Here is a 24,205-nt window from a genome sequence, read left to right as displayed (position 1 = left end):
ATCTCAAGTGCGGTGATATATTTATGTTTGCTGTACTGAGAAACCATCCTTCCAAGCAGGAAAGCACCCTCTCTGTTAATAGTATCAACTATTGTGGAAAACATAAAACAAATACTTATCCAAAAATATCTACTTATCCCACCACTATGATATATACAGAGTGATATGTGCATAGTGTTTGTATTTCTATATTTCTTGGTAACTGAAGAACAGACCATAAACTATTTCATTATGAACCTGTGACCTTACACCCCACAGCTGTCTTTGAGGTCAGATACAAGTGGAAGTTTGTTTCAGGGGAAGAAAAAAGAGGATTACAATACACCCTCACAAAGCCCTGTAAAGCTCATAGGAGCATTTCTGCTGATACAAATGATAATATACTTTGGATATATCACAAAAATAAAACCGACCCAAAGATGATTAATAAAAAAACAAAAAATAAATATATAAACTAGATTTCTGTTAATAAGTTTGTTATTAACAGCTTGTGATATAACTCACGCATTGGGATAACCTATAATAACTATTTTACTTATGTGTATCTATACAGAAGGCCAGTCAAATAAGACTCAATCGTCCACAGGAGGACAAAAGGCCAAGAAAAAGAAAAGAGGCATGAAACAGTGTAAACCTGTTATCACAGGCGACGTGCACCTCATCAGCACTAGATCAAAAAAGGCCCGCACTAAAACCAAAACAAGAGGTAATGAATCAAGACCAGAGCCTTTATAAAAAAAAAAAAACTAAACTAATAAAGAAACACTATTCTTTATTACTGCTTCCTCCAAACAATAAAACTCTACTTAGAGGAATTGTCAGTAAATTGGATAATAAGTACAACTCCCCCAATGTTAGCGTTTCCTCCACACAATCAAAGTCTTTTGAGTTGTGTTCCCAGCAAACTGGATGAAAAGAAACACTATGTGAATAATGTTTTCTCTCAGAGATACTCAAACTCTGTCATTTTGGGCAGTCACTCACTCCCACCTAGGGGTGAGCAATCCTCCACTCTCTAGTTGTGAACCACGGCTACGTACTTGTAGGTGCTATCTTTAATACTGACTGCTTCACACTGGACTGCAAACTGCCCCAGTGTGTGCTGAAGGTCACCGCCTGATGAAGTCAACAGATCAACATCATCTGCAAAGAGCGGAGAAGTACTCCATTGCACTCCGGTTGTGCTGACCACTGCGAATTCCCCAAATGTGGGAATCTCGACTGCATAATTTCTGGTAGTGGGGGACTGCGTTCGCGCTCTCCCCTGATTTTTAAGTTGAAAAAAATATCACACGGTTGGTAGACGGACATCGACCTCAACATGCTGCTATTCGGCTTGCCGATTCCTGTAGCCGAGTCCTGGGCGTTTGTGAAAAGGAAGAAAGATGTCCTTAACTAGACCATGGTGCTTGACCATGGAGGGCTTGGACAGGTGTGCCAAGCAGCAGCCACTGCTATGCCCCATTGAAATAACTGCACCAGGACTGTGCTCCCAGCCTCAAATCACTGTATACATCAGCCCTGATTGCTGGGGGAAATTTCCAGCTCTGAATCAACAGTGAAATGAAGAAAAAATAACACAGCGAGATTTGTGCTTTTGATTGGAGGGAAGGAAATAGTACATTGGAGAATATTGCCCTCTTTAAGATGTGGGCAGGGGTGTGGCTTTGGATTTGGAACAGGGCACGTCAACTCAGGCTTACCATGAGCGTTTTGACTGGGACGACTAGGGTCTTCAGCTGCTCTCGACGAGAGTGCTGTACTTACTTTGGTTTCTCTTCATAACGCACAAGTCTTTCGCCTTTTACTAAAGACTTCCGTGGAGAGAAACACCAATGAGTTAAACCTATTTTTGGCAGGCTTTGCCGTTTGGCTGAGCCTTGTACACTTGTGAAAAGAAAGACAGCTGTCCTTAACTAGACCAAGGTGCTTGACTATGGAGGGTTTGGACGGGTGTGCAAAGTAGCAGCCACTGCCATGACCCATTGAATGAACTGCACCACGACAAGGGATAAATGTGTCAGGAGGTTGCCTCAGGAAGCAAACAGTTGGGGCTCATCGCTTCTCGGCCTTTTGGCTAAGATCAAGTGTAGTATCTGTTCTTATCAGTTTAACCAGATACACCTGAGGGTCCCCCATTTGGACGCAGAGTACATCAAAACTTAGAGAGTTTTGTGTTAAAAGTAACTGGCAGAGAACCCACTAAGAACGAATATAGTGATGTTATAGTTCTGCAGAAACCTCAGCGTCCTGGGAACAACATGAACTAGGTCACTTCTACATGAGACAAACACATCTCCCATCAGCCAAGCAAACAAATAACAAAATATCATAAATCATACTCGATATGACTGGGACAGACCGGAGAAAAAGGCTGCTACACTCCGTTAGCAACGTGCTACCTACAAACATGCAGCATGAAAAAGCACGAGCGCCTGACGGAGATTACGGACATAGTTTCCATTTCTCTCCCCGGTAAACCATCGCAGAGATATTCAGCTTCGAACACAAAAAGTCACACAGCTTTCATCGAATATTGTACTTACTTTTGGTCGAATCTCAGCGAAAAAATGGAATATCTCCGTACTTCCAACGCATGTTTGTCCAGCTGCTGCTGCTCCGTGTGAATCCGTTCGATTCGTGTCTCTCCGACACTCCTCGGATTCTTGGGAGGGTTGGAAGCTCAGCAAATCAGATTTCAGAGCTGGACCTTTTTGAGCTTTATTGGCTAATAGTGCTGTCAATCATCTAGCTTTCAATTCCAGGCAATTCTATTGGCTCCTACGGTTCGAAGGATGTCTCAATGGTGAAAATCGGAGAGGGGGGGGCTGAGATACAGCCCTGAACAGAGAGTCGAAGCAGGATTTGACCTTAAACTAAATAACTAAAAAGGGCATAGAAAGAGCTTAAAACACTCAAAAAAGGTCCAATCTTCGGTCTATTGATTCAATGAACATCATGAGTGATACATAGAAGTGATATAGAGTGTTTTTGAATTTTAAAAATACTTTTTTATTCAAATATTGGAGTATTTGATCAGTTTTCTAATTTGAAATGCTCTATATTTCATAAATGTTTCACTGTATCTATGATTAGCTGTGTATATAGAGCCTATATCAGTTGTTCTAAGAGCCCAGCATATTAAAAGTCTTGGATACCCATACTTTCCAAAAAACAATACCCTAAAAGTGCTGTTTTTCAAGATCGAGCTTTTGAGTTTTCCAAGTTCTGCTGTGTTCCATCCTTATCTTATGTGAACCAGTAACATGTATTCTGATAGTTCCATGATTTTTCTCATCTCAAAAATATATAAAAAAAGTTTTTTTTTTTTTTTTTTTTTTTTTTTTTATTCAATTAATTAGGTATTTCTTATCTTTATTCGAGCTGAGGCCTGCAAATAGGCCTCGTTTTTAATATCTGATATGTCCTCTATATGAGGATAATGTATTAAGCAGATTTTTAGCATTGGGAGATGAAAAAGGGGCTTGCTCTGTTCACTCCATGCATTGACCCGGTATTGCAGCGTTGCCGGGAACGGTGCACTCTTTAAATGCCTTGTGGACAACCAAACACCAATCTAAATGGATCAGTCTGTTGATTGATTTGACTCTGAAATGAACGACGCGAGTCACAGTCGCTGTCTGTCTTCAAGGCCGGGACTTGTGGCAAACAAAGGCCCTGTTTACTCCTTACCGAGGCCCTTTGTGGAACAACACTGTGCTCCCAGCCTCAAATCACTGTATACATCAGCCCTGACTGCTTGGGGAAATTTCCAGCTCTGAATGCTAATTTCCGTCCTCCGAGTCAGATTGTGGGTGATGTCATTTTGTAGGCTCTATTTCGTTTGCAGATTGTCCAGAAAAGTGCAAGCGTAGCTGTGCAGCAGTGTCTGTTGTATGCTGTGAAGCTGTGTGTTGAGTAATGCAAATTGCCCGGGTTTGCCGAGAGAAGTGGGTGTGGCTTTTTGGATGGGCCTAAAATGATTGCGTGTTCTCCTCACCGATATTTTCCTTCTTTGTGGGAGAAATGTGTTCCGAAGATCCTTCCATTGTTAGCATGCTTAGATTTTCGTTTGGTTGCTGGGCTGTGTTTGCTTTCTCAGAAGCAGAAACAGCTTGCCAAGGGAAGCTAATGCTGACTCTGGGATTATGCCATCTGGGAACCGTCATCCAGAGTACTGTGTCTGGGAATGCCACCCCTGTCTCTGTGTCTTCCAACTCATACTTACCTGGCAGGGAAGATACCATGATCAAGAAGGTGGTTCACCCAGGGCGAGGCTCAACCATTGCACTCCGGTTGTGCTGACCACTGCGAATTCCCCAAATGTGGGAATCTCAACTGCATAATTTCTGGTAGTGGGGGACTGCGTTCGCGCTCTCCCCTGATTTTTAAGTTGAAAAAAATATCACACGGTTGGTAGACGGACATGGACCTCAACATGCTGCTATTTGGCTTGCCGATTCCTGTAGCCGAGTCCTGGGCGTTTGTGAAAAGGAAGAAAGATGTCCTTAACTAGACCATGGTGCTTGACCATGGAGGGCTTGGACAGGTGTGCCAAGCAGCAGCCACTGCTATGCCCCATTGAAAGAACTGCACCAGGACTGTGCTGCCAGCCTCAAATCACTGTATACATCAGCCCTGACTGCTGGGGGAAATTTCCAGCTCTGAATCAACAGTGAAATGAAGAAAAAATAACACAGCGAGATTTGTGCTTTTGAATGGAGGGAAGGAAATAGTACATTGGAGAATATTGCCCTCTTTAAGATGTGGGCAGGGGTGTGGCTTTGGATTTGGAACAGGGCACGTCAACTCAGGCTTACCATGAGCGTTTTGACTGGGACGACTAGGGTCTTCAGCTGCTCTCGACAAGAGTGCTGTACTTACTTTGGTTTCTCTTCATAACGCACAAGTCTTTCGCCTTTTACTAAAGACTTCCGTGGAGTGGAACACCAATGAGTTAAACTATTTTTGGCAGGCTTTGCCGTTTGGCTGAGCCTTGTACACTTGTGAAAAGAAAGACAGCTGTCCTTAACTAGACCAAGGTGCTTGACTATGGAGGGTTTGGACGGGTGTGCAAAGCAGCAGCCACTGCCATGACCCATTGAATGAACTGCACCACGACAAGGGAGAAATGTGTCAGGAAGTTGCCGCAGGAAGCAAACAGTTGGGGCTCATCGCTTCTCGGCCTTTTGGCTAAGATCAAGTGTAGTATCTGTTCTTATCAGTTTAATATCTGATATGTCCTCTATATGAGGATAATGTATTAAGCAGATTTTTAGCATTGGGGGATGAAAAAGGGGCTTGCTCCGTTCACTCCACGCATTGACCCGGTATTGCAGCATTGCCGGGAACGGTGCACTCTTTAAATGCCTCGTTGACAACCAAACACCAATCTAAATGGATCAGTCTGTTGATTGATTTGACTCTGAAATGAACGACGCGAGTCACAGTCGCTGTCTGTCTTCAAGGCCGGGACTTGTGGCAAACAAAGGCCCTGTTTACTCCTTACCGAGGCCCTTTGTGGAACAACACTGTGCTCCCAGCCTCAAATCACTGTATACATCAGCCCTGACTGCTTGGGGAAATTTCCAGCTCTGAATGCTAATTTCCGTCCTCCGAGTCAGATTGTGGGTGATGTCATTTTGTAGGCTCTATTTCGTTTGCAGATTGTCCAGAAAAGTGCAAGCGTAGCTGTGCAGCAGTGTCTGTTGTATGCTGTGAAGCTGTGTGTTGAGTAATGCAAATTGCCCGGGTTTGCCGAGAGAAGTGGGTGTGGCTTTTTGGATGGGCCTAAAATGATTGCGTGTTCTCCTCACCGATATTTTCCCTTCTTTGTGGGAGAAATGTGTTCCGAAGATCCTTCCATTGTTAGCATGCTTAGATTTTCGTTTGGTTGCTGGGCTGTGTTTGCTTTCTCAGAAGCAGAAACAGCTTGCCAAGGGAAGCTAATGCTGACTCTGGGATTATGCCATCTGGGAACCGTCATCCAGAGTACTGTGTCTGGGAATGCCACCCCTGTCTCTGTGTCTTCCAACTCATACTTACCTGGCAGGGAAGATACCATGATCAAGAAGGTGGTTCACCCAGGGTGAGGCTCAACCATTGCACTCCGGTTGTGCTGACCACTGCTAATTCCCCAAATGTGGGAATCTTGACTGCATAATTTCTGGTAGTGGGGGACTGCGTTCGCGCTCTCCCCTGATTTTTAAGTTGAAAAAAATATCACCCGGTTGGTAGACGGACATGGACCTCAACATGCTGCTATTCCGCTTGCCGATTCCTGTAGCCGAGTCCTGGGCGTTTGTGAAAAGGAAGAAAGATGTCCTTAACTAGAACATGGTGCTTGACCATGGAGGGCTTGGACAGGTGTGCCAAGCAGCAGCCACTGCTATGCCCCATTGAAAGAACTGCACCAGGACCGTGCTGCCAGCCTCAAATCACTGTATACATCAGCCCTGACTGCTTGGGGAAATTTCCAGCTCTGAATGCTAATTTCCGTCCTCCGAGTCAGATTGTGGGTGATGTCATTTTGTAGGCTCTATTTCGTTTGCAGATTGTCCAGAAAAGTGCAAGCGTAGCTGTGCAGCAGTGTCTGTTGTATGCTGTGAAGCTGTGTGTTGAGTAATGCAAATTGCCCGGGTTTGCCGAGAGAAGTGGGTGTGGCTTTTTGGATGGGCCTAAAATGATTGCGTGTTCTCCTCACCGATATTTTCCCTTCTTTGTGGGAGAAATGTGTTCCGAAGATCCTTCCATTGTTACCATGCTTAGATTTTCGTTTGGTTGCTGGGCTGTGTTTGCTTTCTCAGAAGCAGAAACAGCTTGCCAAGGGAAGCTAATGCTGACTCTGGGATTATGCCATCTGGGAACCGTCATCCAGAGTACTGTGTCTGGGAATGCCACCCCTGTCTTTGTGTCTTCTAGCTCATACTTACCTGGCAGGGAAGATACCATGATCAAGAAGGTGGTTCACCCAGGGCGAGGCTCAACCATTGCACTCCGGTTGCACTGACCACTGCGAATTCCCCAAATGTGGGAATCTCGACTGCATAATTTCTGGTAGTGGGGGACTGCGTTCGCGCTCTCCCCTGATTTTTAAGTTGAAAAAAATATCACACGGTTGGTAGACGGACATGGGCCTCAACATGCTGCTATTCCGCTTGCCGATTCCTGTAGCCGAGTCCTGGGCGTTTGTGAAAAGGAAGAAAGATGTCCTTAACTAGACCATGGTGCTTGACCATGGAGGGCTTGGACAGGTGTGCCAAGCAGCAGCCACTGCGATGCCCCATTGAAAGAACTGCACCAGGACTGTGCTGCCAGCCTCAAATCACTGTATACATCAGCCCTGACTGCTGGGAGAAATTTCCAGCTCTGAATCAACAGTGAAATGAAGAAAAAATAACACAGCGAGATTTGTGCTTTTGAATGGAGGGAAGGAAATAGTACATTGGAGAATATTGCCCTCTTTAAGATGTGGGCAGGGGTGTGGCTTTGGATTTGGAACAGGGCACGTCAACTCAGGCTTACCATGAGCGTTTTGACTGGGACGACTAGGGTCTTCAGCTGCTCTCGACAAGAGTGCTGTACTTACTTTGGTTTCTCTTCATAAAGCACAAGTCTTTCGCCTTTTACTAAAGACTTCCGTGGAGAGGAACACCAATGAGTTAAACCTATTTTTGGCAGGCTTTGACGTTTGGCTGAGCCTTGTACACTTGTGAAAAGAAAGACAGGTGTCCTTAACTAGACCAAGGTGCTTGACTATGGAGGGTTTGGACGGGTGTGCAAAGCAGCAGCCACTGCCATGACCCATTGAATGAACTGCACCACGACAAGGGAGAAATGTGTCAGGAGGTTGCCGCAGGAAGCAAACAGTTGGGGCTCATCGCTTCTCGGCCTTTTGGCTAAGATCAAGTGTAGTATCTGTTCTTATCAGTTTAATATCTGATATGTCCTCTATATGAGGATAATGTATTAAGCAGATTTTTAGCATTGGGAGATGAAAAAGGGGCTTGCTCCGTTCACTCCACGCATTGACCCGGTATTGCAGCATTGCCGGGAACGGTGCACTCTTTAAATGCCTTGTGGACAACCAAACACCAATCTAAATGGATCAGTCTGTTGATTGATTTGACTCTGAAATGAACGACGCCAGTCACAGTCGCTGTCTGTCTTCAAGGCCGGGACTTGTGGCAAACAAAGGCCCTGTTTACTCCTTACCGAGGCCCTTTGTGGAACAACACTGTGCTCCCAGCCTCAAATCACTGTATACATCAGCCCTGACTGCTTGGGGAAATTTCCAGCTCTGAATGCTAATTTCCGTCCTCCGAGTCAGATTGTGGGTGATGTCATTTTGTAGGCTCTATTTCGTTTGCAGATTGTCCAGAAAAGTGCAAGCGTAGCTGTGCAGCAGTGTCTGTTGTATGCTGTGAAGCTGTGTGTTGAGTAATGCAAATTGCCCGGGTTTGCCGAGAGAAGTGGGTGTGGCTTTTTGGATGGGCCTAAAATGATTGCGTGTTCTCCTCACCGATATTTTCCCTTCTTTGTGGGAGAAATGTGTTCCGAAGATCCTTCCATTGTTAGCATGCTTAGATTTTCGTTTGGTTGCTGGGCTGTGTTTGCTTTCTCAGAAGCAGAAACAGCTTGCCATGGATTATGCCATCTGGGAACCGTCATCCAGAGTAGTGTGTCTGGGAATGCCGCCCCTGTCTCTGTGTCTTCCAACTCATACTTACCTGGCAGGGAAGATACCATGATCAAGAAGGTGGTTCACCCAGGGCGAGGCTCAACCATTGCACTCCGGTTGTGCTGACCACTGCGAATTCCCCAAATGTGCGAATCTCGACTGCATAATTTCTGGTAGTGGGGGACTGCGTTCGCGCTCTCCCCTGATTTTTAAGTTGAAAAAAATATCACACGGTTGGTCGACGGACATGGACCTCAACATGCTGCTATTCCGCTTGCCGATTCCTGTAGCCGAGTCCTGGGCGTTTGTGAAAAGGAAGAAAGATGTCCTTAACTAGACCATGGTGCTTGACCATGGAGGGCTTGAACAGGTGTGCCAAGCAGCAGCCACTGCTATGCCCCATTGAAAGAACTGCACCAGGACTGTGCTCCCAGCCTCAAATCACTGTATACATCAGCCCTGACTGCTGGGGGAAATTTCCAGCTCTGAATCAACAGTGAAATGAAGAAAAAATAACACAGCGAGATTTGTGCTTTTGATTGGAGGGAAGGAAATAGTACATTGGAGAATATTGCCCTCTTTAAGATGTGGGCAGGGGTGTGGCTTTGGATTTGGAACAGGGCACGTCAACTCAGGCTTACCATGAGCGTTTTGACTGGGACGACTAGGGTCTTCAGCTGCTCTCGACAAGAGTGCTGTACTTACTTTGGTTTCTCTTCATAACGCCCAAGTCTTTCGCCTTTTACTAAAGACTTCCGTGGAGAGAAGCACCAATGAGTTAAACCTATTTTTGGCAGGCTTTGCTATTTGGCTGAGCCTTGTACACTTGTGAAAAGAAAGACAGCTGTCCTTAACTAGACCAAGGTGCTTGACTATGGAGGGTTTGGACGGGTGTGCAAAGCAGCAGCCACTGCCATGACCCATTGAATGAACTGTACCACGACATGGGAGTGCTGTACTTACTTTGGTTTCTCTGCCATGACCCATTGAATGAACTGCACCACGACAAGGGAGAAATGTGTCAGGAAGTTGCCTCAGGAAGCAAACAGTTGGGGCTCATCGCTTCTCGGCCTTTTGGCTAAGATCAAGTGTAGTATCTGTTCTTATCAGTTTAATATCTGATGTGTCCTCTATATGAGGATAATGTATTAAGCAGATTTTTAGCATTGGGAGATGAAAAAGGGGCTTGCTCCGTTCACTCCACGCATTGACCCGGTATTGCAGCATTGTCGGGAACGGTGCACTCTTTAAATGCCTTGTGGACAACCAAACACCAATCTAAATGGGTCAGTCTGTTGATTGATTTGACTCTGAAATGAACGATGCGAGTCACAGTCGCTGTCTGTCTTCAAGGCCGGGACTTGTGGCAAACAAAGGCCCTGTTTACTCCTTACCGAGGCCCTTTGTGGAACAACACTGTGCTCCCAGCCTCAAATCACTGTATACATCAGCCCTGACTGCTTGGGGAAATTTCCAGCTCTGAATGCTAATTTCCGTCCTCCGAGTCAGATTGTGGGTGATGTCATTTTGTAGGCTCTATTTCGTTTGCAGATTGTCCAGAAAAGTGCAAGCGTAGCTGTGCAGCAGTGTCTGTTGTATGCTGTGAAGCTGTGTGTTGAGTAATGCAAATTGCCCGTGTTTGCCGAGAGAAGTGGGTGTGGCTTTTTGGATGGGCCTAAAATGATTGCGTGTTCTCCTCACCGATATTTTCCCTTCTTTGTGGGAGAAATGTGTTCCGAAGATCCTTCCATTGTTAGCATGCTTAGATTTTCTTTTGGTTGCTGGGCTGTGTTTGCTTTCTCAGAAGCAGAAACAGCTTGCCAAGGGAAGCTAATGCTGACTCTGGGATTATGCCATCTGGGAACCGTCATCCAGAGTAGTGTGTCTGGGAATGCCGCCCCTGTCTCTGTGTCTTCCAACTCATACTTACCTGGCAGGGAAGATACCATGATCAAGAAGGTGGTTCACCCAGGGCGAGGCTCAACCATTGCACTCCGGTTGTGCTGACCACTGCGAATTCCCCAAATGTGGGAATCTCGACTGCATAATTTCTGGTAGTGGGGGACTGCGTTCGCGCTCTCCCCTGATTTTTAAGTTGAAAAAAATATCACACGGTTGGTCGACGGACATGGACCTCAACATGCTGCTATTCCGCTTGCCGATTCCTGTAGCCGAGTCCTGGGCGTTTGTGAAAAGGAAGAAAGATGTCCTTAACTAGACCATGGTGCTTGACCATGGAGGGCTTGGACAGGTGTGCCAAGCAGCAGCCACTGCTATGCCCCATTGAAAGAACTGCACCAGGACTGTGCTCCCAGCCTCAAATCACTGTATACATCAGCCCTGATTGCTGGGGGAAATTTCCAGCTCTGAATCAACAGTGAAATGAAGAAAAAATAACACAGCGAGATTTGTGCTTTTGATTGGAGGGAAGGAAATAGTACATTGGAGAATATTGCCCTCTTTAAGATGTGGGCAGGGGTGTGGCTTTGGATTTGGAACAGGGCACGTCAACTCAGGCTTACCATGAGCGTTTTGACTGGGACGACTAGGGTCTTCAGCTGCTCTCGACAAGAGTGCTGTACTTACTTTGGTTTCTCTTCATAACGCACAAGTCTTTCGCCTTTTACTAAAGACTTCCGTGGAGAGGAACACCAATGAGTAAAACCTCTTTTTGGCAGGCTTTGCCGTTTGGCTGAGCCTTGTACACTTCTGAAAAGAAAGACAGCTGTCCTTAACGAGACCAAGGTGCTTGACTATGGAGGGTTTGGATGGGTGTGCAAAGCAGCAGCCACTGCCATGACCCATTGAATGAACTGCACCAGGACTGTGCTCCCAGCCTCAAATCACTGTATACATCAGCCCTGACTGCTGGTGGGAAATTTCCAGCTCTGAATCAACAGTGAAATGAAGAAAAAATAACAGAGTGAGATTTGTGCTTTTGATTGGAGGGAAGGAAATAGTACATTGGAGAATATTGCCCTCTTTAAGATGTGGGCAGGGGTGTGGCTTTGGATTTGGAACAGGGCACGTCAACTCAGGCTTACCATGAGCGTTTTGACTGGGACGACTAGGGTCTTCAGCTGCTCTCGACAAGAGTGCTGTACTTACTTTGGTTTCTCTTCATAACGCACAAGTCTTTCGCCTTTTACTAAAGACTTCCGTGGAGAGGAACACCAATGAGTTAAACCTATTTTTGGCAGGCTTTGACGTTTGGCTGAGACTTGTACACTTGTGAAAAGAAAGACAGCTGTCCTTAACGAGACCAAGGTGCTTGACTATGGAGGGTTTGGACGGGTGTGCAAAGCAGCAGCCACTGCCATGACCCATTGAATGAACTGCACCACGACAAGGGAGAAATGTGTCAGGAAGTTGCCTCAGGAAGCAAACAGTTGGGGCTCATCGCTTCTCGGCCTTTTGGCTAAGATCAAGTGTAGTATCTGTTCTTATCAGTTTAATATCTGATATGTCCTCTATATGAGGATAATGTATTAAGCAGATTTTTAGCATTGGGAGATGAAAAAGGGGCTTGCTCCGTTCACTCCACGCATTGACCCGGTATTGCAGCATTGCCGGGAACGGTGCACTCTTTAAATGCCTTGTGGACAACCAAACACCAATCTAAATGGATCAGTCTGTTGATTGATTTGACTCTGAAATGAACGACGCGAGTCACAGTCGCTGTCTGTCTTCAAGGCCGGGACTTGTGGCAAACAAAGGCCCTGTTTACTCCTTACCGAGGCCCTTTGTGGAACAACACTGTGCTCCCAGCCTCAAATCACTGTATACATCAGCCCTGACTGCTTGGGGAAATTTCCAGCTCTGAATGCTAATTTCCGTCCTCCGAGTCAGATTGTGGGTGATGTCATTTTGTAGGCTCTATTTCGTTTGCAGATTGTCCAGAAAAGTGCAAGCGTAGCTGTGCAGCAGTGTCTGTTGTATGCTGTGAAGCTGTGTGTTGAGTAATGCAAATTGCCCGGGTTTGCCGAGAGAAGTGGGTGTGGCTTTTTGGATGGGCCTAAAATGATTGCGTGTTCTCCTCACCGATATTTTCCCTTCTTTGTGGGAGAAATGTGTTCCGAAGATCCTTCCATTGTTAGCATGCTTAGATTTTCGTTTGGTTGCTGGGCTGTGTTTGCTTTCTCAGAAGCAGAAACAGCTTGCCAAGGGAAGCTAATGCTGACTCTGGGATTATGCCATCTGGGAACCGTCATCCAGAGTACTGTGTCTGGGAATGCCACCCCTGTCTCTGTGTCTTCCAACTCATACTTACCTGGCAGGGAAGATACTGTGATCAAGAAGGTGGTTCACCCAGGGCGAGGCTCAACCATTGCACTCCAGTTGCACTGACCACTGCGAATTCCCCAAATGTGGGAATCTCAACTGCATAACTTCTGGTAGTGGGGGACTGCGTTCGCGCTCTCCCCTGATTTTTAAGTTGAAAAAAATATCACACGGTTGGTAGACGGACATGGACCTCAACATGCTGCTATTCCGCTTGTCGATTCCTGTAGCCGAGTCCTGGGCGTTTGTGAAAAGGAAGAAAGATGTCCCTAACTAGACCATGGTGCTTGACCATGGAGGGCTTGGACAGGTGTGCCAAGCAGCAGCCACTGCTATGCCCCATTGAAAGAACTGCACCAGGACTGTGCTCCCAGCCTCAAATCACTGTATACATCAGCCCTGACTGCTGGGGGAAATTTCCAGCTCTGAATCAACAGTGAAATGAAGAAAAAATAACACAGCGAGATTTGTGCTTTTGAATGGAGGGAAGGAAATAGTACATTGGAGAATATTGCCCTCTTTAAGATGTGGGCAGGGGTGTGGCTTTGGATTTGGAACAGGGCACGTCAACTCAGGCTTACCATGAGCGTTTTGACTGGGACGACTAGGGTCTTCAGCTGCTCTCGACAAGAGTGCTGTACTTACTTTGGTTTCTCTTCATAACGCACAAGTCTTTCGCCTTTTACTAAAGACTTCCGTGGCGAGGAACACCAATGAGTTAAACCTATTTTTGGCAGGCTTTGCCGTTTGGCTGAGCCTTGTACACTTGTGAAAAGAAAGACAGCTGTCCTTAACTAGACCAAGGTGCTTGACTATGGAGGGTTTGGACGGGTGTGCAAAGCAGCAGCCACTGCCATGACCCATTGAATGAACTGCACCACGACAAGGGAGAAATGTGTCAGGAGGTTGCCTCAGGAAGCAAACAGTTGGGGCTCATCGCTTCTCGGCCTTTTGGCTAAGATCAAGTGTAGTATCTGTTCTTATCCGTTTAATATCTGATATGTCCTCTATATGAGGATAATGTATTAAGCAGATTTTTAGCATTGGGAGATGAAAAAGGGGCTTGCTAAGTTCACTCCACGCATTGACCCGGTATTGCAGCATTGCCGGGAACGGTGCACTCTTTAAATGCCTTGTGGACAACCAAACACCAATCTAAATGGATCAGTCTGTTGATTGATTTGACTCTGAAATGAACGACGCGAGTCACAGTCGCTGTCTGTCTTCAAGGCCGGGACTTGTGGCAAACAAAGGCCCTGTTTACTCCTTACCGAGGCCCTTTGTGGAACAACACTGTGCTCCCAGCCTCAAATCACTGTATACATCATCCCTGACTGCTTGGGGAAATTTCCAGCTCTGAATGCTAATTTCCGTCCTCCGAGTCAGATTGTGGGTGATGTCATTTTGTAGGCTCTATTTCGTTTGCAGATTGTCCAGAAAAGTGCAAGCGTAGCTGTGCAGCAGTGTCTGTTGTATGCTGTGAAGCTGTGTGTTGAGTAATGCAAATTGCCCGGGTTTGCCGAGAGAAGTGGGTGTGGCTTTTTGGATGGGCCTAAAATGATTGCGTGTTCTCCTCACCGATATTTTCCCTTCTTTGTGGGAGAAATGTGTTCCGAAGATCCTTCCATTGTTAGCATGCTTAGATTTTCGTTTGGTTGCTGGGCTGTGTTTGCTTTCTCAGAAGCAGAAACAGCTTGCCAAGGGAAGCTAATGCTGACTCTGGGATTATGCCATCTGGGAACCGTCATCCAGAGTACTGTGTCTGGGAATGCCACCCCTGTCTCTGTGTCTTCCAACTCATACTTACCTGGCAGGGAAGATACCATGATCAAGAAGGTGGTTCACCCAGGGCGAGGCTCAACCATTGCACTCCGGTTGTGCTGACCACTGCGAATTCCCCAAATGTGGGAATCTCGACTGCATAATTTCTGGTAGTGGGGGACTGCGTTCGCGCTCTCCCCTGATTTTTAAGTTGAAAAAAATATCACCCGGTTGGTAGACGGACATGGACCTCAACATGCTGCTATTCCGCTTGCCGATTCCTGTAGCCGAGTCCTGGGCGTTTGTGAAAAGGAAGAAAGATGTCCTTAACTAGACCATGGTGCTTGACCATGGAGGGCTTGGACAGGTGTGCCAAGCAGCAGCCACTGCTATGCCCCATTGAAATAACTGCACCAGGACAGTGCTCCCAGCCTCAAATCACTGTATACATCAGCCCTGACTGCTGGGGGAAATTTCCAGCTCTGAATCAACAGTGAAATGAAGAAAAAATAACACAGCGAGATTTGTGCTTTTGATTGGAGGGAAGGAAATAGTACATTGGAGAATATTGCCCTCTTTAAGATGTGGGCAGGGGTGTGGCTTTGGATTTGTAACAGGGCACGTCAACTCAGGCTTACCATGAGCGTTTTGACTGGGACGACTAGGGTCTTCAGCTGCTCTCGACAAGAGTGCTGTACTTACTTTGGTTTCTCTTCATAACGCACAAGTCTTTCGCCTTTTACTAAAGACTTCCGTGGAGTGGAACACCAATGAGTTAAACCTATTTTTGACAGACTTTGCCGTTTGGCTGAGCCATGGACACTTGTGAAAAGAAAGACAGCTGTCCTTAACTAGACCAAGGTGCTTGACTATGGAGGGTTTGGACGGGTGTGCAAAGCAGCAGCCACTGCCATGACCCATTGAATGAACTGCACCACGACAAGGGAGAAATGTGTCAGGAAGTTGCCTCAGGAAGCAAACAGTTGGGGCTCATCGCTTCTCGGCCTTTTGGCTAAGATCAAGTGTAGTATCTGTTCTTATCAGTTTAATATCTGATATGTCCTCTATATGAGGATAATGTATTAAGCAGATTTTTAGCATTGGGAGATGAAAAAGGGGCTTGCTCCGTTCACTCCACGCATTGACCAGGTATTGCAGCATTGCCGGGAACGGTGCACTCTTTAAATGCCTTGTGGACAACCAAACACCAATCTAAATGGGTCAGTCTGTTGATTGATTTGACTCTGAAATGAACGACGCGAGTCACAGTCGCTGTCTGTCTTCAAGGCCGGGACTTGTGGCAAACAAAGGCCCTGTTTACTCCTTACCGAGGCCCTTTGTGGAACAACACTGTGCTCCCAGCCTCAAATCACTGTATACATCAGCCCTGACTGCTTGGGGAAATTTCCAGCTCTGAATGCTAATTTCCGTCCTCTGAGTCAGATTGTGGGTGATGTCATTTTGTAGGCTCTATTTCGTTTGCAGATTGTCCAGAAAAGTGCAAGCGTAGCTGTGCAGCAGTGTCTGTTGTATGCTGTGAAGCTGTGTGTTGAGTAATGCAAATTGCCCGGGTTTGCCGAGAGAAGTGGGTGTGGCTTTTTGGATGGGCCTAAAATGATTGCGTGTTCTCCTCACCGATATTTTCCCTTCTTTGTGGGAGAAATGTGTTCCGAAGATCCTTCCATTGTTAGCATGCTTAGATTTTCGTTTGGTTGCTGGGCTGTGTTTGCTTTCTCAGAAGCAGAAACAGCTTGCCAAGGGAAGCTAATGCTGACTCTGGGATTATGCCATCTGGGAACCGTCATCCAGAGTACTGTGTCTGGGAATGCCACCCCTGTGTCTGTGTCTTCCAACTCATACTTACCTGGCAGGGAAGATACCGTGATCAAGAAGGTGGTTTACCCAGGGTGAGGCTCAACCATTGCACTCCGGTTGTGCTGACCACTGCGAATTCCCCAAATGTGGGAATCTCAGCTGCATAATTTCTGGTAGTGGGGGACTGCGTTCGCGCTCTCCCCTGATTTTTAAGTTGAAAAAAATATCACCCGGTTGGTAGACGGACATGGACCTCAACATGCTGCTATTCCGCTTGCCGATTCCTGTAGCCGAGTCCTGGGCGTTTGTGAAAAGGAAGAAAGATGTCCTTAACTAGACCATGGTGCTTGACCATGGAGGGCTTGGACAGGTGTGCCAAGCAGCAGCCACTGCTATGCCCCATTGAAAGAACTGCACCAGGACTGTGCTGCCAGCCTCAAATCACTGTATACATCAGCCCTGACTGCTGGGGGAAATTTCCAGCTCTGAATCAACAGTGAAATGAAGAAAAAATAACACAGCGAGATTTGTGCTTTTGAATGGAGGGAAGGAAATAGTACATTGGAGAATATTGCCCTCTTTAAGATGTGGGCAGGGGTGTGGCTTTGGATTTGGAACAGGGCACGTCAACTCAGGCTTACCATGAGCGTTTTGACTGGGACGACTAGGGTCTTCAGCTGCTCTCGACAAGAGTGCTGTACTTGCTTTGGTTTCTCTTCATGACGCACAACTCTTTCGCCTTTTACTAAAGACTTCCGTGGAGAGGAACACCAATGAGTTAAACTTATTTTGGCAGGCTTTGCCGTTTGGCTGAGCCTTGTACACTTGTGAAAAGAAAGACAGCTGTCCTTAACTAGACCAAGGTGCTTGACTATGGAGGGTTTGAACGGGTGTGCAAAGCAGCAGTCACTGCCATGACCCATTGAATGAACTGCACCACGACAAGGGAGAAATGTGTTAGGAGGTTGCCTCAGGAAGCAAACAGTTGGGGCTCATCGCTTCTCGGCCTTTTGGCTAAGATCAAGTGTAGTATCTGTTCTTATCAGTTTAATATCTGATATGTCCTCTATATGAGGATAATGTATTAAGCAGATTTTTAGCATTGGGAGATGAAAAAAGGGCTTGCTCCGTTCACTCCACGCATTGACCCGGTATTGCAGCGTTGCCGGGAACGGTGCACTCTTTAAATGCCTTGTGGACAACCAAACACCAATCTAAATGGATCAGTCTGTTGATTGATTTGACTCTGAAATGAACGACGCGAGTCACAGTCACTGTCTGTCTTCAAGGCCGGGACTTGTGGCAAACAAAGGCCCTGTTTACTCCTTACCGAGGCCCTTTGTGGAACAACACTGTGCTCCCAGCCTCAAATCACTGTATACATCAGCCCTGACTGCTTGGGGAAATTTCCAGCTCTGAATGCTAATTTCAGTCCTCCGAGTCAGATTGTGGGTGATGTCATTTTGTAGGCTCTATTTCGTTTGCAGATTGTCCAGAAAAGTGCAAGCGTAGCTGTGCAGCAGTGTCTGTTGTATGCTGTGAAGCTGTGTATTGAGTAATGCAAATTGCCCGGGTTTGCCGAGAGAAGTGGGTGTGGCTTTTTGGATGGGCCTAAAATGATTGCGTGTTCTCCTCACCGATATTTTCCCTTCTTTGTGGGAGAAATGTGTTCCGAAGATCCTTCCATTGTTAGCATGCTTAGATTTTCGTTTGGTTGCTGGGCTGTGTTTGCTTTCTCAGAAGCAGAAACAGCTTGCCAAGGGAAGCTAATGCTGACTCTGGGATTATGCCATCTGGGAACCGTCATCCAGAGTACTGTGTCTGGGAATGCCACCCCTGTCTTTGTGTCTTCTAGCTCATACTTACCTGGCAGGGAAGATACCATGATCAAGAAGGTGGTTCACCCAGGGCGAGCTTCAACCATTGCACTCCGGTTGCACTGACCACTGCGAATTCCCCAAATGTGGGAATCTCGACTGCATAATTTCTGGTAGTGGGGGACTGCGTTCGCGCTCTCCCCTGATTTTTAAGTTGAAAAAAATATCACCCGGTTGGTAGACGGACATGGACCTCAACATGCTGCTATTCCGCTTGCCGATTCCTGTAGCCGAGTCCTGGGCGTTTGTGAAAAGGAAGAAAGATGTCCTTAACTAGACCATGGTGCTTGACCATGGAGGGCTTGGACAGGTGTGCCAAGCAGCAGCCACTGCTATGCCCCATTGAAATAACTGCACCAGGACTGTGCTCCCAGCCTCAAATCACTGTATACATCAGCCCTGACTGCTGGGGGAAATTTCCAGCTCTGAATCAACAGTGAAATGAAGAAAAAATAACACAGCGAGATTTGTGCTTTTGATTGGAGGGAAGGAAATAGTACATTGGAGAATATTGCCCTCTTTAAGATGTGGGCAGGGGTGTGGCTTTGGATTTGGAACAGGGCACGTCAACTCAGGCTTACCATGAGCGTTTTGACTGGGACGACTAGGGTCTTCAGCTGCTCTCGACAAGAGTGCTGTACTTACTTTGGTTTCTCTTCATAACGCACAAGTCTTTCGCCTTTTACTAAAGACTTCCGTGGAGTGGAACACCAATGAGTTAAACCTATTTTTGACAGACTTTGCCGTTTGGCTGAGCCATGGACACTTGTGAAAAGAAAGACAGCTGTCCTTAACTAGACCAAGGTGCTTGACTATGGAGGGTTTGGACGGGTGTGCAAAGCAGCAGCCACTGCCATGACCCATTGAATGAACTGCACCACGACAAGGGAGAAATGTGTCAGGAAGTTGCCTCAGGAAGCAAACAGTTGGGGCTCATTGCTTCTCGGCCTTTTGGCTAAGATCAAGTGTAGTATCTGTTCTTATCAGTTTAATATCTGATATGTCCTCTATATGAGGATAATGTATTAAGCAGATTTTTAGCATTGGGAGATGAAAAAGGGGCTTGCTCCGTTCACTCCACGCATTGACCAGGTATTGCAGCATTGCCGGGAACGGTGCACTCTTTAAATGCCTTGTGGACAACCAAACACCAATCTAAATGGGTCAGTCTGTTGATTGATTTGACTCTGAAATGAACGACGCGAGTCACAGTCGCTGTCTGTCTTCAAGGCCGGGACTTGTGGCAAACAAAGGCCCTGTTTACTCCTTACCGAGGCCCTTTGTGGAACAACACTGTGCTCCCAGCCTCAAATCACTGTATACATCAGCCCTGACTGCTTGGGGAAATTTCCAGCTCTGAATGCTAATTTCCGTCCTCCGAGTCAGATTGTGGGTGATGTCATTTTGTAGGCTCTATTTCGTTTGCAGATTGTCCAGAAAAGTGCAAGCGTAGCTGTGCAGCAGTGTCTGTTGTATGCTGTGAAGCTGTGTGTTGAGTAATGCAAATTGCCCGGGTTTGCCGAGAGAAGTGGGTGTGGCTTTTTGGATGGGCCTAAAATGATTGCGTGTTCTCCTCACCGATATTTTCCCTTCTTTGTGGGAGAAATGTGTTCCGAAGATCCTTCCATTGTTAGCATGCTTAGATTTTCGTTTGGTTGCTGGGCTGTGTTTGCTTTCTCAGAAGCAGAAACAGCTTGCCAAGGGAAGCTAATGCTGACTCTGGGATTATGCCATCTGGGAACCGTCATCCAGAGTACTGTGTCTGGGAATGCCACCCCTGTCTCTGTGTCTTCCAACTCATACTTACCTGGCAGGGAAGATACCGTGATCAAGAAGGTGGTTTACCCAGGGTGAGGCTCAACCATTGCACTCCGGTTGTGCTGACCACTGCGAATTCCCCAAATGTGGGAATCTCAGCTGCATAATTTCTGGTAGTGGGGGACTGCGTTCGCGCTCTCCCCTGATTTTTAAGTTGAAAAAAATATCACCCGGTTGGTAGACGGACATGGACCTCAACATGCTGCTATTCCGCTTGCCGATTCCTGTAGCCGAGTCCTGGGCGTTTGTGAAAAGGAAGAAAGATGTCCTTAACTAGACCATGGTGCTTGACCATGGAGGGCTTGGACAGGTGTGCCAAGCAGCAGCCACTGCTATGCCCCATTGAAAGAACTGCACCAGGACTGTGCTGCCAGCCTCAAATCACTGTATACATCAGCCCTGACTGCTGGGGGAAATTTCCAGCTCTGAATCAACAGTGAAATGAAGAAAAAATAACACAGCGAGATTTGTGCTTTTGAATGGAGGGAAGGAAATAGTACATTGGAGAATATTGCCCTCTTTAAGATGTGGGCAGGGGTGTGGCTTTGGATTTGGAACAGGGCACGTCAACTCAGGCTTACCATGAGCGTTTTGACTGGGACGACTAGGGTCTTCAGCTGCTCTCGACAAGAGTGCTGTACTTACTTTGGTTTCTCTTCATGACGCACAACTCTTTCGCCTTTTACTAAAGACTTCCGTGGAGAGGAACACCAATGAGTTAAACTTATTTTTGGCAGACTTTGCCGTTCGGCTGAGCCTTGTACACTTGTGAAAAGAAAGACAGCTGTCCTTAACTAGACCGAGGTGCTTGACTATGGAGGGTTTGGACGGGTGTGCAAAGCAGCAGCCACTGCCATGACCCATTGAATGAACTGCACCACGACAAGGGAGAAATGTGTCAGGAGGTTGCCTCAGGAAGCAAACAGTTGGGGCTCATCGCTTCTCGGCCTTTTGGCTAAGATCAAGTGTAGTATCTGTTCTTATCAGTCTAATATCTGATATGTCCTCTATATGAGGATAATGTATTAAGCAGATTTTTAGCATTGGGAGATGAAAAAGGGGCTTGCTCCGTTCACTCCACGCATTGACCCGGTATTGCAGCGTTGCCGGGAACGGTGCGCTCTTTAAATGCCTTGTGGACAACCAAACACCAATCTAAATGGGTCAGTCTGTTGATTGATTTGACTCTGAAATGAACGACGCGAGTCACAGTCGCTGTCTGTCTTCAAGGCCGGGACTTGTGGCAAACAAAGGCCCTGTTTACTCCTTACCGAGGCCCTTTGTGGAACAACACTGTGCTCCCAGCCTCAAATCACTGTATACATCAGCCCTGACTGCTTGGGGAAATTTCCAGCTCTGAATGCTAATTTCCGTCCTCCGAGTCAGATTGTGGGTGATGTCATTTTGTAGGCTCTATTTCGTTTGCAGATTGTCCAGAAAAGTGCAAGCGTAGCTGTGCAGCAGTGTCTGTTGTATGCTGTGAAGCTGTGTGTTGAGTAATGCAAATTGCCCGGGTTTGCCGAGAGAAGTGGGTGTGGCTTTTTGGATGGGCCTAAAATGATTGCGTGTTCTCCTCACCGATATTTTCCCTTCTTTGTGGGAGAAATGTGTTCCGAAGATCCTTCCATTGTTAGCATGCTTAGATTTTCGTTTGGTTGCTGGGCTGTGTTTGCTTTCTCAGAAGCAGAAACAGCTTGCCAAGGGAAGCTAATGCTGACTCTGGGATTATGCCATCTGGGAACCGTCATCCAGAGTACTGTGTCTGGGAATGCCACCCCTGTCTCTGTGTCTTCCAACTCATACTTACCTGGCAGGGAAGATACCATGATCAAGAAGGCGGTTCACCCAGGGCGAGGCTCAACCATTGCACTCCGGTTGTGCTGACCACTGCGAATTCCCCAAATGTGGGAATCTCGACTGCATAATTTCTGGTAGTGGGGGACTGCGTTCGCGCTCTCCCCTGATTTTTAAGTTGAAAAAAATATCACCCGGTTGGTAGACGGACATGGACCTCAACATGCTGCTATTCCGCTTGCCGATTCCTGTAGCCGAGTCCTGGGCGTTTGTGAAAAGGAAGAAAGATGTCCTTAACTAGACCATGGTGCTTGACCATGGAGGGCTTGGACAGGTGTGCCAAGCAGCAGCCACTGCTATGCCCCATTGAAATAACTGCACCAGGACTGTGCTCCCAGCCTCAAATCACTGTATACATCAGCCCTGACTGCTGGGGGAAATTTCCAGCTCTGAATCAACAGTGAAATGAAGAAAAAATAACACAGCGAGATTTGTGCTTTTGATTGGAGGGAAGGAAATAGTACATTGGAGAATATTGCCCTCTTTAAGATGTGGGCAGGGGTGTGGCTTTGGATTTGGAACAGGGCACGTCAACTCAGGCTTACCATGAGCGTTTTGACTGGGACGACTAGGGTCTTCAGCTGCTCTCGACAAGAGTGCTGTACTTACTTTGGTTTCTCTTCATAACGCACAAGTCTTTCGCCTTTTACTAAAGACTTCCGTGGAGTGGAACACCAATGAGTTAAACCTATTTTTGACAGACTTTGCCGTTTGGCTGAGCCATGGACACTTGTGAAAAGAAAGACAGCTGTCCTTAACTAGACCAAGGTGCTTGACTATGGAGGGTTTGGACGGGTGTGCAAAGCAGCAGCCACTGCCATGACCCATTGAATGAACTGCACCACGACAAGGGAGAAATGTGTCAGGAAGTTGCCTCAGGAAGCAAACAGTTGGGGCTCATCGCTTCTCGGCCTTTTGGCTAAGATCAAGTGTAGTATCTGTTCTTATCAGTTTAATATCTGATATGTCCTCTATATGAGGATAATGTATTAAGCAGATTTTTAGCATTGGGAGATGAAAAAGGGGCTTGCTCCGTTCACTCCACGCATTGACCAGGTATTGCAGCATTGCCGGGAACGGTGCACTCTTTAAATGCCTTGTGGACAACCAAACACCAATCTAAATGGGTCAGTCTGTTGATTGATTTGACTCTGAAATGAACGACGCGAGTCACAGTCGCTGTCTGTCTTCAAGGCCGGGACTTGTGGCAAACAAAGGCCCTGTTTACTCCTTACCGAGGCCCTTTGTGGAACAACACTGTGCTCCCAGCCTCAAATCACTGTATACATCAGCCCTGACTGCTTGGGGAAATTTCCAGCTCTGAATGCTAATTTCCGTCCTCCGAGTCAGATTGTGGGTGATGTCATTTTGTAGGCTCTATTTCGTTTGCAGATTGTCCAGAAAAGTGCAAGCGTAGCTGTGCAGCAGTGTCTGTTGTATGCTGTGAAGCTGTGTGTTGAGTAATGCAAATTGCCCGGGTTTGCCGAGAGAAGTGGGTGTGGCTTTTTGGATGGGCCTAAAATGATTGCGTGTTCTCCTCACCGATATTTTCCCTTCTTTGTGGGAGAAATGTGTTCCGAAGATCCTTCCATTGTTAGCATGCTTAGATTTTCGTTTGGTTGCTGGGCTGTGTTTGCTTTCTCAGAAGCAGAAACAGCTTGCCAAGGGAAGCTAATGCTGACTCTGGGATTATGCCATCTGGGAACCGTCATCCAGAGTACTGTGTCTGGGAATGCCACCCCTGTCTCTGTGTCTTCCAACTCATACTTACCTGGCAGGGAAGATACCGTGATCAAGAAGGTGGTTTACCCAGGGTGAGGCTCAACCATTGCACTCCGGTTGTGCTGACCACTGCGAATTCCCCAAATGTGGGAATCTCAGCTGCATAATTTCTGGTAGTGGGGGACTGCGTTCGCGCTCTCCCCTGATTTTTAAGTTGAAAAAAATATCACCCGGTTGGTAGACGGGCATGGACCTCAACATGCTGCTATTCCGCTTGCCGATTCCTGTAGCCAAGTCCTGGGCGTTTGTGAAAAGGAAGAAAGATGTCCTTAACTAGACCATGGTGCTTGACCATGGAGGGCTTGGACAGGTGTGCCAAGCAGCAGCCACTGCTATG

At 46.8% G+C, this 24,205-nt stretch overlaps 34 non-coding genes and 3 pseudogenes across 34 annotated transcripts; all 37 read left to right on the top strand.

Annotated features, from left to right (window-relative positions):
* The first annotated feature begins 1,084 nt into the window (after positions 1-1,084).
* LOC137882825 (U1 spliceosomal RNA) lies at positions 1,085-1,267 on the top strand (annotated as a pseudogene).
* A 496-nt stretch (positions 1,268-1,763) lies between these two features.
* LOC137883084 (U5 spliceosomal RNA) lies at positions 1,764-1,878 on the top strand. The gene has a single exon (XR_011104482.1). It is a non-coding gene; the product is annotated as a U5 spliceosomal RNA (small nuclear RNA).
* Positions 1,879-2,057: 179 nt separating this feature from the next.
* LOC137883056 (U2 spliceosomal RNA) lies at positions 2,058-2,204 on the top strand (annotated as a pseudogene).
* Positions 2,205-3,336: 1,132 nt separating this feature from the next.
* Positions 3,337-3,548, top strand: LOC137883064 (U2 spliceosomal RNA; annotated as a pseudogene).
* A 672-nt stretch (positions 3,549-4,220) lies between these two features.
* Positions 4,221-4,384, top strand: LOC137882707 (U1 spliceosomal RNA). The gene has a single exon (XR_011104133.1). It is a non-coding gene; the product is annotated as a U1 spliceosomal RNA (small nuclear RNA).
* A 496-nt stretch (positions 4,385-4,880) lies between these two features.
* On the top strand, positions 4,881-4,994 carry LOC137882564 (U5 spliceosomal RNA). The gene has a single exon (XR_011103997.1). It is a non-coding gene; the product is annotated as a U5 spliceosomal RNA (small nuclear RNA).
* A 179-nt stretch (positions 4,995-5,173) lies between these two features.
* LOC137882890 (U2 spliceosomal RNA) lies at positions 5,174-5,364 on the top strand. Its single transcript, XR_011104309.1, has one exon. It is a non-coding gene; the product is annotated as a U2 spliceosomal RNA (small nuclear RNA).
* Positions 5,365-6,037: 673 nt separating this feature from the next.
* LOC137882713 (U1 spliceosomal RNA) lies at positions 6,038-6,201 on the top strand. Its single transcript, XR_011104138.1, has one exon. It is a non-coding gene; the product is annotated as a U1 spliceosomal RNA (small nuclear RNA).
* Positions 6,202-6,924: 723 nt separating this feature from the next.
* Positions 6,925-7,088, top strand: LOC137882694 (U1 spliceosomal RNA). Its single transcript, XR_011104120.1, has one exon. It is a non-coding gene; the product is annotated as a U1 spliceosomal RNA (small nuclear RNA).
* Positions 7,089-7,584: 496 nt separating this feature from the next.
* Positions 7,585-7,697, top strand: LOC137883167 (U5 spliceosomal RNA). The gene has a single exon (XR_011104558.1). It is a non-coding gene; the product is annotated as a U5 spliceosomal RNA (small nuclear RNA).
* Positions 7,698-7,878: 181 nt separating this feature from the next.
* LOC137882873 (U2 spliceosomal RNA) lies at positions 7,879-8,069 on the top strand. Its single transcript, XR_011104292.1, has one exon. It is a non-coding gene; the product is annotated as a U2 spliceosomal RNA (small nuclear RNA).
* A 652-nt stretch (positions 8,070-8,721) lies between these two features.
* LOC137882721 (U1 spliceosomal RNA) lies at positions 8,722-8,885 on the top strand. The gene has a single exon (XR_011104146.1). It is a non-coding gene; the product is annotated as a U1 spliceosomal RNA (small nuclear RNA).
* Positions 8,886-9,381: 496 nt separating this feature from the next.
* LOC137882573 (U5 spliceosomal RNA) lies at positions 9,382-9,494 on the top strand. Its single transcript, XR_011104006.1, has one exon. It is a non-coding gene; the product is annotated as a U5 spliceosomal RNA (small nuclear RNA).
* A 244-nt stretch (positions 9,495-9,738) lies between these two features.
* Positions 9,739-9,929, top strand: LOC137883002 (U2 spliceosomal RNA). The gene has a single exon (XR_011104415.1). It is a non-coding gene; the product is annotated as a U2 spliceosomal RNA (small nuclear RNA).
* Positions 9,930-10,602: 673 nt separating this feature from the next.
* On the top strand, positions 10,603-10,766 carry LOC137882530 (U1 spliceosomal RNA). The gene has a single exon (XR_011103966.1). It is a non-coding gene; the product is annotated as a U1 spliceosomal RNA (small nuclear RNA).
* Positions 10,767-11,262: 496 nt separating this feature from the next.
* On the top strand, positions 11,263-11,377 carry LOC137883159 (U5 spliceosomal RNA). The gene has a single exon (XR_011104552.1). It is a non-coding gene; the product is annotated as a U5 spliceosomal RNA (small nuclear RNA).
* Positions 11,378-11,784: 407 nt separating this feature from the next.
* On the top strand, positions 11,785-11,897 carry LOC137883116 (U5 spliceosomal RNA). The gene has a single exon (XR_011104511.1). It is a non-coding gene; the product is annotated as a U5 spliceosomal RNA (small nuclear RNA).
* Positions 11,898-12,078: 181 nt separating this feature from the next.
* LOC137882872 (U2 spliceosomal RNA) lies at positions 12,079-12,269 on the top strand. Its single transcript, XR_011104291.1, has one exon. It is a non-coding gene; the product is annotated as a U2 spliceosomal RNA (small nuclear RNA).
* A 673-nt stretch (positions 12,270-12,942) lies between these two features.
* LOC137882822 (U1 spliceosomal RNA) lies at positions 12,943-13,106 on the top strand. The gene has a single exon (XR_011104245.1). It is a non-coding gene; the product is annotated as a U1 spliceosomal RNA (small nuclear RNA).
* A 496-nt stretch (positions 13,107-13,602) lies between these two features.
* LOC137882561 (U5 spliceosomal RNA) lies at positions 13,603-13,717 on the top strand. The gene has a single exon (XR_011103994.1). It is a non-coding gene; the product is annotated as a U5 spliceosomal RNA (small nuclear RNA).
* A 179-nt stretch (positions 13,718-13,896) lies between these two features.
* LOC137883044 (U2 spliceosomal RNA) lies at positions 13,897-14,087 on the top strand. Its single transcript, XR_011104455.1, has one exon. It is a non-coding gene; the product is annotated as a U2 spliceosomal RNA (small nuclear RNA).
* A 673-nt stretch (positions 14,088-14,760) lies between these two features.
* Positions 14,761-14,924, top strand: LOC137883164 (U1 spliceosomal RNA). The gene has a single exon (XR_011104555.1). It is a non-coding gene; the product is annotated as a U1 spliceosomal RNA (small nuclear RNA).
* Positions 14,925-15,420: 496 nt separating this feature from the next.
* LOC137882560 (U5 spliceosomal RNA) lies at positions 15,421-15,536 on the top strand. The gene has a single exon (XR_011103993.1). It is a non-coding gene; the product is annotated as a U5 spliceosomal RNA (small nuclear RNA).
* A 178-nt stretch (positions 15,537-15,714) lies between these two features.
* LOC137882902 (U2 spliceosomal RNA) lies at positions 15,715-15,905 on the top strand. The gene has a single exon (XR_011104320.1). It is a non-coding gene; the product is annotated as a U2 spliceosomal RNA (small nuclear RNA).
* A 673-nt stretch (positions 15,906-16,578) lies between these two features.
* On the top strand, positions 16,579-16,742 carry LOC137882765 (U1 spliceosomal RNA). The gene has a single exon (XR_011104189.1). It is a non-coding gene; the product is annotated as a U1 spliceosomal RNA (small nuclear RNA).
* Positions 16,743-17,238: 496 nt separating this feature from the next.
* LOC137882651 (U5 spliceosomal RNA) lies at positions 17,239-17,353 on the top strand. The gene has a single exon (XR_011104080.1). It is a non-coding gene; the product is annotated as a U5 spliceosomal RNA (small nuclear RNA).
* A 178-nt stretch (positions 17,354-17,531) lies between these two features.
* LOC137882985 (U2 spliceosomal RNA) lies at positions 17,532-17,722 on the top strand. Its single transcript, XR_011104399.1, has one exon. It is a non-coding gene; the product is annotated as a U2 spliceosomal RNA (small nuclear RNA).
* Positions 17,723-18,395: 673 nt separating this feature from the next.
* LOC137882741 (U1 spliceosomal RNA) lies at positions 18,396-18,559 on the top strand. Its single transcript, XR_011104165.1, has one exon. It is a non-coding gene; the product is annotated as a U1 spliceosomal RNA (small nuclear RNA).
* Positions 18,560-19,055: 496 nt separating this feature from the next.
* LOC137882559 (U5 spliceosomal RNA) lies at positions 19,056-19,171 on the top strand. Its single transcript, XR_011103992.1, has one exon. It is a non-coding gene; the product is annotated as a U5 spliceosomal RNA (small nuclear RNA).
* A 178-nt stretch (positions 19,172-19,349) lies between these two features.
* Positions 19,350-19,540, top strand: LOC137882961 (U2 spliceosomal RNA). The gene has a single exon (XR_011104376.1). It is a non-coding gene; the product is annotated as a U2 spliceosomal RNA (small nuclear RNA).
* Positions 19,541-20,213: 673 nt separating this feature from the next.
* On the top strand, positions 20,214-20,377 carry LOC137882764 (U1 spliceosomal RNA). The gene has a single exon (XR_011104188.1). It is a non-coding gene; the product is annotated as a U1 spliceosomal RNA (small nuclear RNA).
* Positions 20,378-20,873: 496 nt separating this feature from the next.
* LOC137882611 (U5 spliceosomal RNA) lies at positions 20,874-20,988 on the top strand. Its single transcript, XR_011104042.1, has one exon. It is a non-coding gene; the product is annotated as a U5 spliceosomal RNA (small nuclear RNA).
* Positions 20,989-21,167: 179 nt separating this feature from the next.
* On the top strand, positions 21,168-21,358 carry LOC137883007 (U2 spliceosomal RNA). The gene has a single exon (XR_011104420.1). It is a non-coding gene; the product is annotated as a U2 spliceosomal RNA (small nuclear RNA).
* A 673-nt stretch (positions 21,359-22,031) lies between these two features.
* Positions 22,032-22,195, top strand: LOC137882673 (U1 spliceosomal RNA). Its single transcript, XR_011104100.1, has one exon. It is a non-coding gene; the product is annotated as a U1 spliceosomal RNA (small nuclear RNA).
* Positions 22,196-22,691: 496 nt separating this feature from the next.
* LOC137882557 (U5 spliceosomal RNA) lies at positions 22,692-22,807 on the top strand. The gene has a single exon (XR_011103991.1). It is a non-coding gene; the product is annotated as a U5 spliceosomal RNA (small nuclear RNA).
* Positions 22,808-22,985: 178 nt separating this feature from the next.
* LOC137882900 (U2 spliceosomal RNA) lies at positions 22,986-23,176 on the top strand. Its single transcript, XR_011104319.1, has one exon. It is a non-coding gene; the product is annotated as a U2 spliceosomal RNA (small nuclear RNA).
* Positions 23,177-23,849: 673 nt separating this feature from the next.
* Positions 23,850-24,013, top strand: LOC137882763 (U1 spliceosomal RNA). Its single transcript, XR_011104187.1, has one exon. It is a non-coding gene; the product is annotated as a U1 spliceosomal RNA (small nuclear RNA).
* Positions 24,014-24,205: the final 192 nt, after the last annotated feature.

Source organism: Cebidichthys violaceus, unplaced genomic scaffold (assembly GCF_023349555.1).
Source record: "Cebidichthys violaceus isolate CVI_PGR_0920_01 unplaced genomic scaffold, fCebVio1.0.p SCAF_32, whole genome shotgun sequence".
Taxonomy (NCBI): Eukaryota; Metazoa; Chordata; class Actinopteri; order Perciformes; family Stichaeidae; genus Cebidichthys; species Cebidichthys violaceus.
Note: the sequence above shows the minus strand (reverse complement) of the source record. Positions and strands in the feature narration are given on the sequence as shown.